The sequence below is a fragment of the Triticum dicoccoides genome, chromosome 5B, assembly GCF_002162155.2.
Source record: "Triticum dicoccoides isolate Atlit2015 ecotype Zavitan chromosome 5B, WEW_v2.0, whole genome shotgun sequence".
Taxonomy (NCBI): Eukaryota; Viridiplantae; Streptophyta; class Magnoliopsida; order Poales; family Poaceae; genus Triticum; species Triticum dicoccoides.
The window spans coordinates 664276007-664288384 of record NC_041389.1 but is presented as its reverse complement, the minus strand read 5'-3'; the positions used below and the strand labels follow the sequence as shown (position 1 = coordinate 664288384).

Here is a 12378-nt window from a genome sequence, read left to right as displayed (position 1 = left end):
TGACAGGAAAAGCTAACACATGTAAAACCGAGGATAGAGAGATGGTTGAATTGCAACCCCTACGATAGACTGTTTTGTACCATCAGCAGATTGTATAGAGCCCACTAGTAGAAAAGGGGGCAATGGTCCAGGCTGGGTAAGCCCATTAGTCCCGGTTCAATCCAGAACCGGGACCAATGGGGGCATTGGACCCGGTTCGTGAGCCCCGGGGGCCGGCCGGGCCACGTGGGCCATTGGTCCCGGTTCGACTGGACCTATTGGTCCCGGTTGGTGGGACGAACCGGGACCAATGGGCCTCGCTCTTGGCCCACCACCATTGGTCCCGGTTGGTGGCGTGAACCGGGACCAAAGGCTGCCCTTTAGTCCCGGTTCATGGCACGAACCGGGACCAATTAGTTGCCTATATATACCCCTCGCCCGCGAGCAGAGCACTCCCAGTGCTCTATTTTTCGTGGCCGGCGAGGGGAGAGCTTTGTGGTGCTCTAGCTCACCTCCTATGCACACGAGGTGTTCGATGGAATGCCCGAGCCACACTACTTAAGCTTTCTCCTCTCCAAGCTCGACCTCCAAGCTCCATTTTTCTCAATATTTGTCTAGGTTTAGCGGTCCGCCACGTCCCGTCCCCGTCTTCACCGCCGTCGATCGCCCGCGCCGATCCCGTCGCCGGCACCACCGTGGTGAGCCTCTTGTTCTTATCTTCTTTTTGAAAGGAAAAAAAATATTCTTACTTGTATGTTTATATAGATACTTGTATAATTTTCTTACTTTTATTATTGCATCTTATATAGTGCGATGGTTTTGGTATCCGCCCCCGTCGGCCCTCGTCCTGTCTATGATTCGGATGTGGTATATATTATCTTTTCATAACTATTGGTTCATTTATTGTTTATGACAATTATGCCGACCAACGTGACAGATTTTATTTATCTAGGAGGTTGTTGAACCGGAAATTCCAACCGACCCTATTGTCGAGAGGTTAAATTTAGTTGAAGAAGAAAACAATTTGTTGAAGGAAAAAATTAGAAAAATTGAGGAGGAGGAGATGATATTGGAGTTGCATGTTGCGGATGCCGTCGATGATCACAAGATCAAGATGGATGCAATGCGCTTGAAGATTAGAAAGATTAAAAAATATGCCATTCATACCGAGGCTTGGTATCATTATGCCGTTGGATCAGTTGTTACATTGGTTGCGATTATGATCGCATTTGTTTTCGCATTGAAATGTTTCATATAGTTTCAATGTATGGTTTAATTAATTTAGATGCTCTGCAGAGCTTTATGTTGTTAGATGAGAACTATGTATGTACTTTGGTTTTAATGTGATGATGAACTTCTATTAATTTGGTCACTTAATTATCTATTCATGATGTTCTGTAATGATTTTTGACACACTTAATTATATATAATGCACGCAGATGAATCAGCAATAGATGTACAGTTCAAGACACACCTCCGAGTACATTAAGGGCGTGCATGATTTTCTCGAAGTGGCTGAGGCAAACAAGCAAAATGATTTTATGTGTTGTCCATGCCTTATATGTGGGAATACGAAGTCTTACTCTGACCAGAAAAATCCTCCACACCCACCTGCTTTACAAGGGTTTCATGCCACACTATAATGTTTGGACGAGGCACGGAGAAATAGGGGTTATGATGGAAGACGGCGAAGAAGAGTACGATGACAACTATGTGCCCCCTGAATACGGTGATGCTACTGAACATCAAGAGGAACCAGACGATGTGCACGATGATGCTGCAACGGGCGAAGCTGCTAAAGATCAAGAGGAACCAGACGATGTGCCCGATGATGATGATCTTCGCCGGGTCATTGTACCCTAATTGCGAAGATGGCAACACAAAGCTCGGTACCGTACTGGAATTGCTGCAGTGGAAGGCAGAGAATGCTGTGCCTGACAAAGGATTTGAGAAGCTACTGAAAATATTGAAGAAGAAGCTTCCAAAGGATAACGAATTGCTTGACAGTACATACGCAACAAAGAAGGTCGTATGCCCTCTAGGATTGGAGGTGCAGAAGATACATGCATGCCCTAATGATTGCATCCTCTTCCGCGGTGCGTACAAGGATCTGAACGCATGCCCGATATGCGGTGCATTACGGTATAAGATCAAACGAGATGACCCTGGTGATGTTGACGGCGAGCCCCCCAGGAAGAGGGTTCCTGCGAAGGTGATGTGGTATGCTCCTATAATACCACGGTTGAAACGTCTGTTCAGAAACGGAGAGCATGCCAAGTTGATGCGATGGCACAGTGAGGACCGTAAGAAAGACGGGAAGTTGAGAGCACCCGCCGACGGATCACAGTGGAGAAAAATCGAGAAAAAGTACTGGGATGAGTTTGCAAGTGAGCCAAGGAACGTATGGTTTGCTTTAAGCGCGTATGGCATTAATCCTTTCAGGGAGCAGAGCAGCAATCATAGCACCTGGCCCGTGACTCTATGTATGTATAATCTTCCTCCTTGGATGTGCATGAAGCGGAAGTTCATTATGATGCCAGTTCTCATCCAAGGCCCTAAGCAACCCGGCAACGACATTGATGTGTACCTAAGGCCATTAGTTGAAATACTTTTACAGCTGTGGAATGGAAACGGTGTACGTACGTGGGATGAGCACAAACAGAAGGAATTTAACCTAAAGGCGTTGATGTTCGTGACCATCAACGATTGGCCCGCTCTTAGTAACCTTTCAGGTCAGACAAACAAGGGATACCACGCATGCACGCACTGTTTACTTGACACCGATAGTATATACCTGGCAAGCTGCAGGAAGAATGTGTACCTGGGCCATCGTCGATTTCTTCCGACCAACCATCAATGTCGAAAGAAAGGCAAGCATTTCAAAGGCGAGGCAGATCACCGGAAGAAGCCCGCCATGCGTACCGGTGATCACGTACTTGCTATGGTCAATGATTTACACGTAATCTTTGGAAAGGGTCCCGGCGGACTAGCTGTTCCGAGTGACGCTGGGGGACACGCACCCATGTGGAAAAAGAAATCTATATTTTGGGACCTACCCTACTGGAAAGACCTAGAGGTCCGCTCTTCGATCGACGTGATGCACGTGACGAAGAACCTTTGCGTGAACCTGCTAGGCTTCTTGGGCGTGTATGGGAAGACAAAAGATACAGCTGAGGCATGGGAGGACCTACAAAGTTTGCACGAAAAAGACGGCATGCCTCCAAAGCAGTATGAAGGTCCTGCCAGCTATGCTCTTACCAAAGAAGAGAAGGAAATCTTCTTTGAATGCCTGCTTAGTATGAAGGTCCCGACTGGCTTCTCGTCGAATATAAAAGGAATAATAAATATGACAGAGAAAAAGTTTCAGAACCTAAAGTCTCATGACTGCCACGTGATTATGACGCAACTGCTTCCGGTTGCATTGAGGGGGCTTCTACCGGAAAACGTCCGATTAGCCATTGTGAAGCTATGTGCATTCCTCAATGCAATCTCTTAGAAGGTGATCGATCCAGAAATCATACCAAGGCTAAGGAGTGATGTGGTGCAATGTCTTGTCAGTTTCGAGTTGGTGTTTCCACCATCCTTCTTCAATATCATGACGCACGTCCTAGTTCATCTAGTTGACGAGATTGTCATTCTGGGCCTCGTATTTTTACATAATATGTACCCCTTTGAGAGGTTCATGGGAGTCCTAAAGAAATATGTCTGTAATCACGCTAGGCCAGAAGGAAGCATCTCCATGGGCCATCAAACAGAGGATGTCATCGAGTTTTGTGTTGACTTCATTCCTGGCCTTAAGAAGATAGGTCTCCCTAAATCGCGGTACGAGGGGAGACTAACTGGAAAAGGCACGCTTGGAAGGGACTCAATAATATGCAGGGACGGATATTCTTGGTCTCAAGCACACTACACAGTTCTACATCACTCTACTTGGTGACCCTGTATGTTGATGAACACAATAATAGTCTGCGCTCCAAACACCCGGAGCAGTGCGACGACTGGATTACATGTGAACACATCAGGACTTTCAGCAGTTGGTTGGAAGCACGTATCAGAGGTGACAACACTGTTTGTGATGAGCTGTACTTGTTGTCCAGGGGACCATATCTTTGACTGTATTGATTTGTAAAGGATATGAGATAAACGGGAATACATTTTACACGATTGACCAAGATCAAAAGAGCACCAACCAAAACAACGGTGTCCGCTTTGATACAACAACCGAGAGGGGAAAGGACACATATTATGGTTACATAGTGGACATATGGGAACTTGACTACGGACATGATTTTAAGGTCCCTTTGTTTAAGTGCAAATGGGTAATTCTGTCAGGAGGCGGGGTACAGGTAAACACACAGTACGGAATGACAACAGTGGATCTGAAAAATCTTGGGTACACTGGCAAACCGTTCGTCCTAGCCAATGATGTGGCACAGGTTATCTATGTGAAGGACATGTCTACCAGACTGAGAAAGAGAAAAGATAAGGAAGCGAATACATCATACGATGAGCCAAAGCACCACATAGTTCTTTCAGGAAAAAGGGACATCGTGGGAGTGGAGGACAAGACAGACATGTCTAAAGATTATGAAAAGTTTCATAAAAGTCAAGGCTGACCCCAGCATCCTGATAAACGATGAAGATTATCCATGGTTACGGCGCAATAAGCAAATGACAAAAGCGAAGAAAAAGTGAAGACTTTCTCCCGCAACTATTATGATGATACCATGCCAACTTTGTAACTCACGAGTATGATACCATTGTCCGTTTTGTACATGCACATTCTATGTGGGTCAATTTATGATACCATGCCAACTTTCAACTTTTTCAGAGTTCATTTGAAATGCTTTAATGTCTTATAGTTCGGCCCTCGTAATAATTAAAAATAGCAACAGTAAGTATTTTGTTGTAAGTAGAAACAAAATTATAAAATAAAGCAAAAAACAAAAGAAAATAAATAATGCAGAAAACAAAACAAAAATACAAAAATAAGTATTTTGTTGTAAGTAGAAACAAAATAAAATAAATAAAGCAAGAAAGAAAACAAAAAACAAAAAAAGTGTTTTCAAATTTGAAATCTAATGGCACTAACAGAAAGTTGATAATTTTCCTAAAACTAAAAGCAAAAAGAATTGAAAAATAAAGCAAAAAACAAAAGAAAATAACTAATCCAGAAAACAAAACAAAAAAACTCGAAAAAATAAAAATAGCAACAATAAGTAAAGAAAACAAAAAAAAAACAAAAAAATGCCTCCTACTGGGCCCCCACGGCCTGAATACGACATGAAACCCTACTATGGGCCAGGATTCAGGCCCGCAATAGGCCCAGAAGGCCCATCAGACAAAGCAATAGCAAGTAGGCCTGAAAGCCTGCGGTGGAGAGGAGCTCGAGAGGGGGAGGCATTGGTCCCGGTTGGTGGCACCAACCGGTACCAAAGGCGCCGGTTCCCGCCCTTTGGGCTGCCGAAAAAGAGGCCTTTGGTCCCGGTTGGTGGCACCAACCGGGACTAAAGGGTGCATTAGTCCCGGTTGGTGCCACCAACCGGGACTAAAGGGTTTGCTATATAAGCAACACTTAGCAGTTTCCGGCCAAATTGTCCACTTCTCCCCCGACGCCCCCTGCTCCTCCTCGTCGCCGTCGCCGCCCGACGCCCCTGCTCCACCTTGCCGTCGCCGCCACCACCGCCGCCGTCAGGCTGCTCGCCTGAGCCGTCGCCGCCGCCCCCTGTGAGCACAGCCTGCTCCCGCGCCCCTCTCGTCCCGCGCCCCTGCGCGCCGCCCTTGTCCCTGCGCGGCCGCCGCGCCGCCGCCCCTGCCCTGCGCGGCCGGCGCGTGCCGTGCCTGCCCTGTGCGGCCGCCGCGCGCCGCCCCGCCGCCCCTGCAATTTCCATAGCATTTTTTTGCATTTTTTTGTGCATATGTGTTTGTATGTGTATATATATATATGTGTGTACATGTTCATAGTATTTTTTTTCATAAGTGTATTTCTTTTGTTCATTGCATTTTTTCATATATATAATGTATATATGTATGTGGTAGCTATATATATGATGAATGGATGTGGCTATATATGTATGTATGAATATAATGTTCATAGCATTTTTTTGTTTATATATGTTTTTTCATATATGTATTAATTTTTTATTTAGGTTGTTAGTAGATATTGATTTTAGGTTAGTGCATTTTAGGTTAGTGTAGAGGAGAAAGTATAATAAGGAAAAGGAAGAAAAGAGGAAGAAGGAAGAAGGAAGAAGAAGAAGAAAAAGAATGAGAGGAAAAAGGAAAATAAGAAGAGGAAGAAGAGGAGAGGAAGAAGAGGAGAAATAAATAAGAAGAGGAAAAAAGAAGAAAAAGAAGAGGAGAAGAAGAAAGGAATATAATTTTTTCTTCTTCTCCTCTATTCCATTCTTCTCCTCTTTTTTTCTTCTTCTTCTTCTTCCTTCTTCCTTCTTCCTCTTTTCTTCCTTTTCCTTAATTATTTTCCTTTCTCGTCGTTGTCGCGTTTCAAATGATCTGTTGTGTGTTCCATTTGATGAGTTCTTCGCGTTCTTCAATCAAAAGGCCATCGATAAATTAATGGTCTTTTGCTACTGCCTGTAAGTACTATTTCTGTCATTAAGTCTCTATATATAGCTCGGCTTTTTCATTGCATGTATTTATAATTAATTATCCTCAATATATTATGCAGATTGAAGATCGTCGAGTGCAAAAAACAAGAAATTTATAATATTGGATTCATTAACACAAATATCATAGATGTATTTCTGGTTGAAAAGAACGTCAAAGAGGCCGAGGACAACTTGCTACGATGGTTGATCAAAAATCAAAATAAAGATACCATACTCTTTCCTTAAAACGGCAAGTGAGTGTTACTGTCGTGTGCATATTCGGTTTCCCTTATTACTCGAGCGAGGTTATAGTAATGTAATTGATGAGTTATGCATGCGTGCGCAGGTACCACTATATTGTTCTGGAGATTAAGTTTGAGCGGGGACTAGTAACCGTCTTAGACTCGAGACGGAAAAATCCCGAAACCTATGCGGACACGACTGAAATGCTTAGCAAGTAAGTTCAATCAATTATTATCGCACCATATCGGCAACTTTTTGTTCATTTCCTAATATCTCAAGTAATAATAATTATTTTCTTTGTCTTGCAGGGTTTGAAAACAGTTCACCACAGTAGCTCCGGGACTGCCGAAGGAGCTGCGATATACATACCCGAAAGTAAGTACTACTGGGCTAGCTAGTTGCGCGCATCTCCCGTTGATTCTATAGCTATACTTTCATCAATGCCATTTATAATGCTTCATTATCAGTTTGATTGACCTTTATTTCTCGTAAAATGCTTGTGGCAGGAGGAAGGGAATGATTTCTGTGGATACTACGTGTGCAAGTTCATCCACACCACGACTTTGAAAAACAAGCGGGGCTACTCTAAAAGACAATATGAAGTGCGTAAGCAATAATATTCACAATTTCATTTTATTACACCATCATTTCTGTTGAGTTTTATTCATATATATGTATTAATTAACCCCCTTCTTCAAATTAGACGTGGCAAATGCGGAATGAACTCCTAGAACCAGATCGCATGAAAGCAATTCAAGAGGAATTGGCGGGATTCTTTCTTGACCACGTCATCAGTAAAGCCGGAGAATACCATGTGGAAATTGATTTCAAATGCTAGGGGTTTGTAATTAAGAGATCTTATACATATTGTACATGTATGTAGCCAGTAGCGTCGGATACATGATACGAAAACTTGTTGTTCGACCAATCTCTCGGAGAAGGAGAGGTCGATCGATCACTTCTCTCGGTATGCATGACGAACTTCTGTACTCAATGGTTCTCTCGATCACTTATGTATATATAGTACGTAGCGTCGACCAAGCACGGACATAAGAGAGGGCACTTCTCTCTATTAATTAGCTAGGTAACACAATATATGAAACACCTAAATTAACCCCCCAAAACCCCCAACCCCCCCTCCTTTCAAAAAAAAACCCTAGCCACTGGAATGCTGATGTGTGGATGCCTTTTGGTCCCGGTTGGAGCCACCAATCGGGACCAAAGGCCCCCTGACTGGGCTCGGCGCACAGGGCCACGTGGAGGCACATTGGTCCCGGTTCGTGTTTGAACCGGGACTAATGGGTGGAGGTATTAGTAATGACCCATTAGTCCCGGTTCATGAACCGAGACTAAAGGCCCTTACGAACCGGGACTATTAGGTGTTTTTCTACTAGTGGCCCTTGTGAGACTCAAACACACAAGATCTATCCGCAACATGCTTAGAAGCTCTAGAGTCTAGAACCCATTTTGGAGCATTCTCATTAGTAGCAAGAGATGCCTTTTTAGGATTACCTTCATTAGTGGAGATCCAATGATAAAAGTCTCCATAGGCAGCATCATCTACTTGTCCGCTCTTTGACGTCCCACTGCCCCCTTCAACTGCCATGTGTTCCGTCGAACCCCCTACTAAGTTCCCTGCGTGTCTACCTCTACCTCTAGGAGTCCTGCCACTTCCTCCGCTGTTATATCCCCTGCCTCTACCATGATTTGGACAGTTCCACTTCAGGTGATCTTTCTCCCCACAAGTAAAACAGTCCCTGGTCTCTCTCCACTCCCTGTGTTCAGTATCGGCAAAAGTCAAAGTCGGCACAGCCTTTACGTCTGCCTTCTCAAGAGATAGCCACACCTCCTCTTGAGTTATGGCTGCAATAGCCTCATCAATAGCAAGCAGGAAAGTTTGTTGCAGCAAGGATGCCTTCCTGGCATCAAAACAACCTTTGAGCCCCTCCAAAAGTTTCAGCACACACCTGCGTGCGATTCACTTTTGACCTAACTCGATGCAAGCTGCATCATAGAGTTCTAGAGGATCACAGTAATCCTGGTCTGCCCATAGTGCCTGCAGCTCTGTCATATATGCCATCACTGACATGTCACCTTGGCACAGCTGACTAATCTTCCAATCAATCTGAGCAATGCGCATGACATTGCCCTTACTGGAGTATTGGGTGGACAGAGTCTTCCATATCTCAGCAGATGTGGATAGGCCCTCGACAGGGCGTCCAATGGAGGGCACCACCGAGTTCAACAACCACCCAATAAGCAAAGAGTTGATGACCTTCCACCTCTTTCCATCTGCACTAGTTTTGTCTCTTGGTTCTTCAACAATACCCAACAAGTACCCATCAAGCTCCTTCTGCTCCACAGCCCGCATTGCCCTCCGAGACCAACTCAGATAGTTGGTAACCCCCTCTAGTTTGCCAGCATTGCTCTCTGAGACCAACTCAGATACCTGGTAACCCCCTCTAGCTTGATGATAGTGGGCGACAACTCGATCTTCTGAACCACTTCCTATCGAGGAACGATGGCCCTCGAGCCCTCCATCGTGGAGGTGAGGAATAGGGTGATTTCTCGAGAGCCTCGGTGAGGAATTTCGAATCAGCCATCTTGGCTGCTGCTTGGACGTCAGCAACACGTGGTCATTGATGCAACCCCTGACCAGCTGCACCCAGCAGCAAAGTTCCCATCTCCTGGCAAGCAGCTGCACGCAGCAGCTACACTTCCAACACGCTTGGCAACTGTCGCCCTTCATGCAGCAGCAGCAGCAGCACAGAACCAACCTCAGGACTCAGGAGGATTAGCAGCAGAAGACACTGCCACCTTCTTCCATGCAATCAGCAGCAGCAACGAACAGCTTCAGGAAGCAGCAGCCTCAGCAGTAGCAGCAGCAAAGAGCCAAAGACACATAGCAGTGCAGATCACCACCAGCACTTTTGTCTTGCTCCAGATCGAGGGTGAGCAGCCGCACCCCGCCTTCTTCATGTGACGCAGCAGCAAGCAGAAGCCGCACCTTGGCTTCTCCCTCTGCCACGCAGCCACACAAGCAGCGGCCACACTTCGCCTTCTTCCTCTGCCGCGCAGCCGACGAACCGCACCTCCTGCGCAGCTTCGCCGTGCCTCGTGTCGCGCGCGCACAGCCCGCACGGCGCCACCTCGCCTTCGCTGCTGATTCCCCCCGGACTCTGCCGCCTTCCCGTCAGGACCTGTCGTCACCGGCGTATGATACCATTTAGGAACAAGGAGCTTATGTTGTGGCTTGCACTCTGCCTCAGACAACGACCAGCCCTCCCCCTCTTCTAGGTCTTCTACATGGGCTGGGCCTTATGGGCCAAGGGAGATGGGCCAGGCCCATACCAGTTCAACAGTATAGAATGTGTTTGAGTATACGGCACTGAAAATGTCCAATCTGACTACTCTACTTCATGCCTATTCATTAATTGGTCTAAAAAAAAAGCCCATTCATTAATGTTGATACGGAACTCACTTGTATGATTCCACTTCATCCTACAGGTTCTATACTTTGATGGTGTTATCAACAACATTGTTTGGGAAGCCTGCTTTTAAGAATCTTATTTGCAATGGTCTTGTCTTGGCCGAGGATGGTAAGAAAATGAGCAAGAGTAAAAAGAATTACCCTGCTCCAACAAAAGTCATTGATGAATACGGAGCGGTATGTGGTGTTTCTTCGAAAGTCGGGCTTTTACTCATTTTTACATTATATGGTTGATGCTTTAGTCTACACACTGTAATATTGTTTGGTCTGCATTTATATGCATTTCGACTTAGTAAGGCTTGTGAATTATGTTCGCCTTATTATTCCGAGTTAGAATTCATAATTAAGTTGTTGTTTCTCTTCTTTGTAGGATGCGTTGAGGCTGTATTTGGTAAATTCGCCAGTTGTACGCGCAGAGTCTCTACGATTCAAAAGGAGTGGTCTTTTTGGTGTTGTAAGTGTGTTTCTTCAACCCTTCAGGCTCCGTTATACCATGTGGTTATGCTTGTTAAACGGTATTATGGTCAAATTTGATTATGGTCACTTCCTAGTGTCTAGGGTTTGGGTGTGTCCTGTTCAGTCCTCTTGTACTGTATATAGATTTACATTGTCAGTTAGTATAATTAACAATGGTAATGGTCTGCGTGTAATTCACATCAATTATGCTTCAGTTATGCTCTTTTCTTGATAAAAGTGTATTCACCCAATTTCACATGTTTTAAATTGACCAGGTGAAAGATGTTTTCCTCCCATGGTATAATGCATATAGATTTCTTGTCCAAAATGCGAAGAGATTTGAGGTTGAGGGCCTCGGAGCATTTTCTCCGATTGATCAAACTTCACTTCTGAAATCATCCAATGTGTTAGATCATTGGATAAAGTCCGCAACTGAAAGTCTGGTCAGCTTTGTTCGGTAGGAGATGGATGCCTATCGGCTTTACACGGTTGACTGCTCAACCGATTATCTTTTCAATATTAGTTTCATGGACATATATGCATTATATGTGATAGTCACTTAGGTAATTTGTTCGCTTGCCTACCTTTGCAGGTTGTGCCATATTTGGTAAAATACATTGACAATCTTACTAATATATACGTGCGTTTCAACCGCAAACGGCTAAAAGGACGCACTGGAGAAGAAGACTGTAAAGTTTCACTTTCAACTCTCTATCATGTAAGTATATATAAATATATCCAGTGAAGCACAGTTTCAAACTTAGTCTAGGAGATAGTAATGTTGCAAATTGTCTATGGATTGATGATTTTATGTTATCTTCTAGTGATATATGAAATATTCCTGTATCACAAAATCTTAAGGTGTCATTTGCATCTCTTCCCACCTTGTATGACCGTATCATGACTTTCTGTTTTAGCATTTTTACATACACCTTTCCATTACTAGGTTAGTTTAGGTGATGATTTTATTCCTAGTGTCCTCTTCTTAATTTTGATAAGGAAATTAGCTATACCTTCTTGGTGGTTCTCTCTACAATTCTCTAAGGCATGTTAACCTGCATTTTAGGCACTTGTAACAACTTGTGTGGCGATGGCTCCATTTACGCCTTTCTTTTCTGAGGTTCTTTATCAAAATCTGCGAAAGGTTTCAAGTAATTCAGAGCAGAGCATTCATTTTTGTAGTTTCCCATCCACAACTGGGGAGGTAACTTTTTATATCAAAAATAGTATTTACTATTTTTTGTTCCATTGAAATTGCATGTAACTCCATGTTATACGTTGTTTCCACACATGATCAGAGAGATGGGCGTGTTGAGCAGAGTGTAAGCAGGATGATGACCATCATTGATCTTGCTCGCAATATTCGAGAACGGCGCAGCAAAGCTCTCAAAACACCACTTAAGTATGTCCGTACCCTGCTTGTATGATCTTATTTTCTGTAATATTATTTTTATGTAGGGACATTTAGTTAAAGTTGTTGACATCGCATTATATGATTTGTATTTCTCTAAATATAAATGCAGTAGAAAGGCAAGTGATAACTTCAAGGAGACTTTTGTTTTTGTTTTTCGTCTTTACAGCCATTAAGTTGAATGAACCTTT

The 12378-nt window shown here is 44.1% G+C and overlaps 1 pseudogene; it reads left to right on the top strand.

Annotated features, from left to right (window-relative positions):
* Positions 1 to 12378, top strand: part of LOC119310433 — a 45240-nt pseudogene that overhangs the window by 3749 nt on the left and 29113 nt on the right.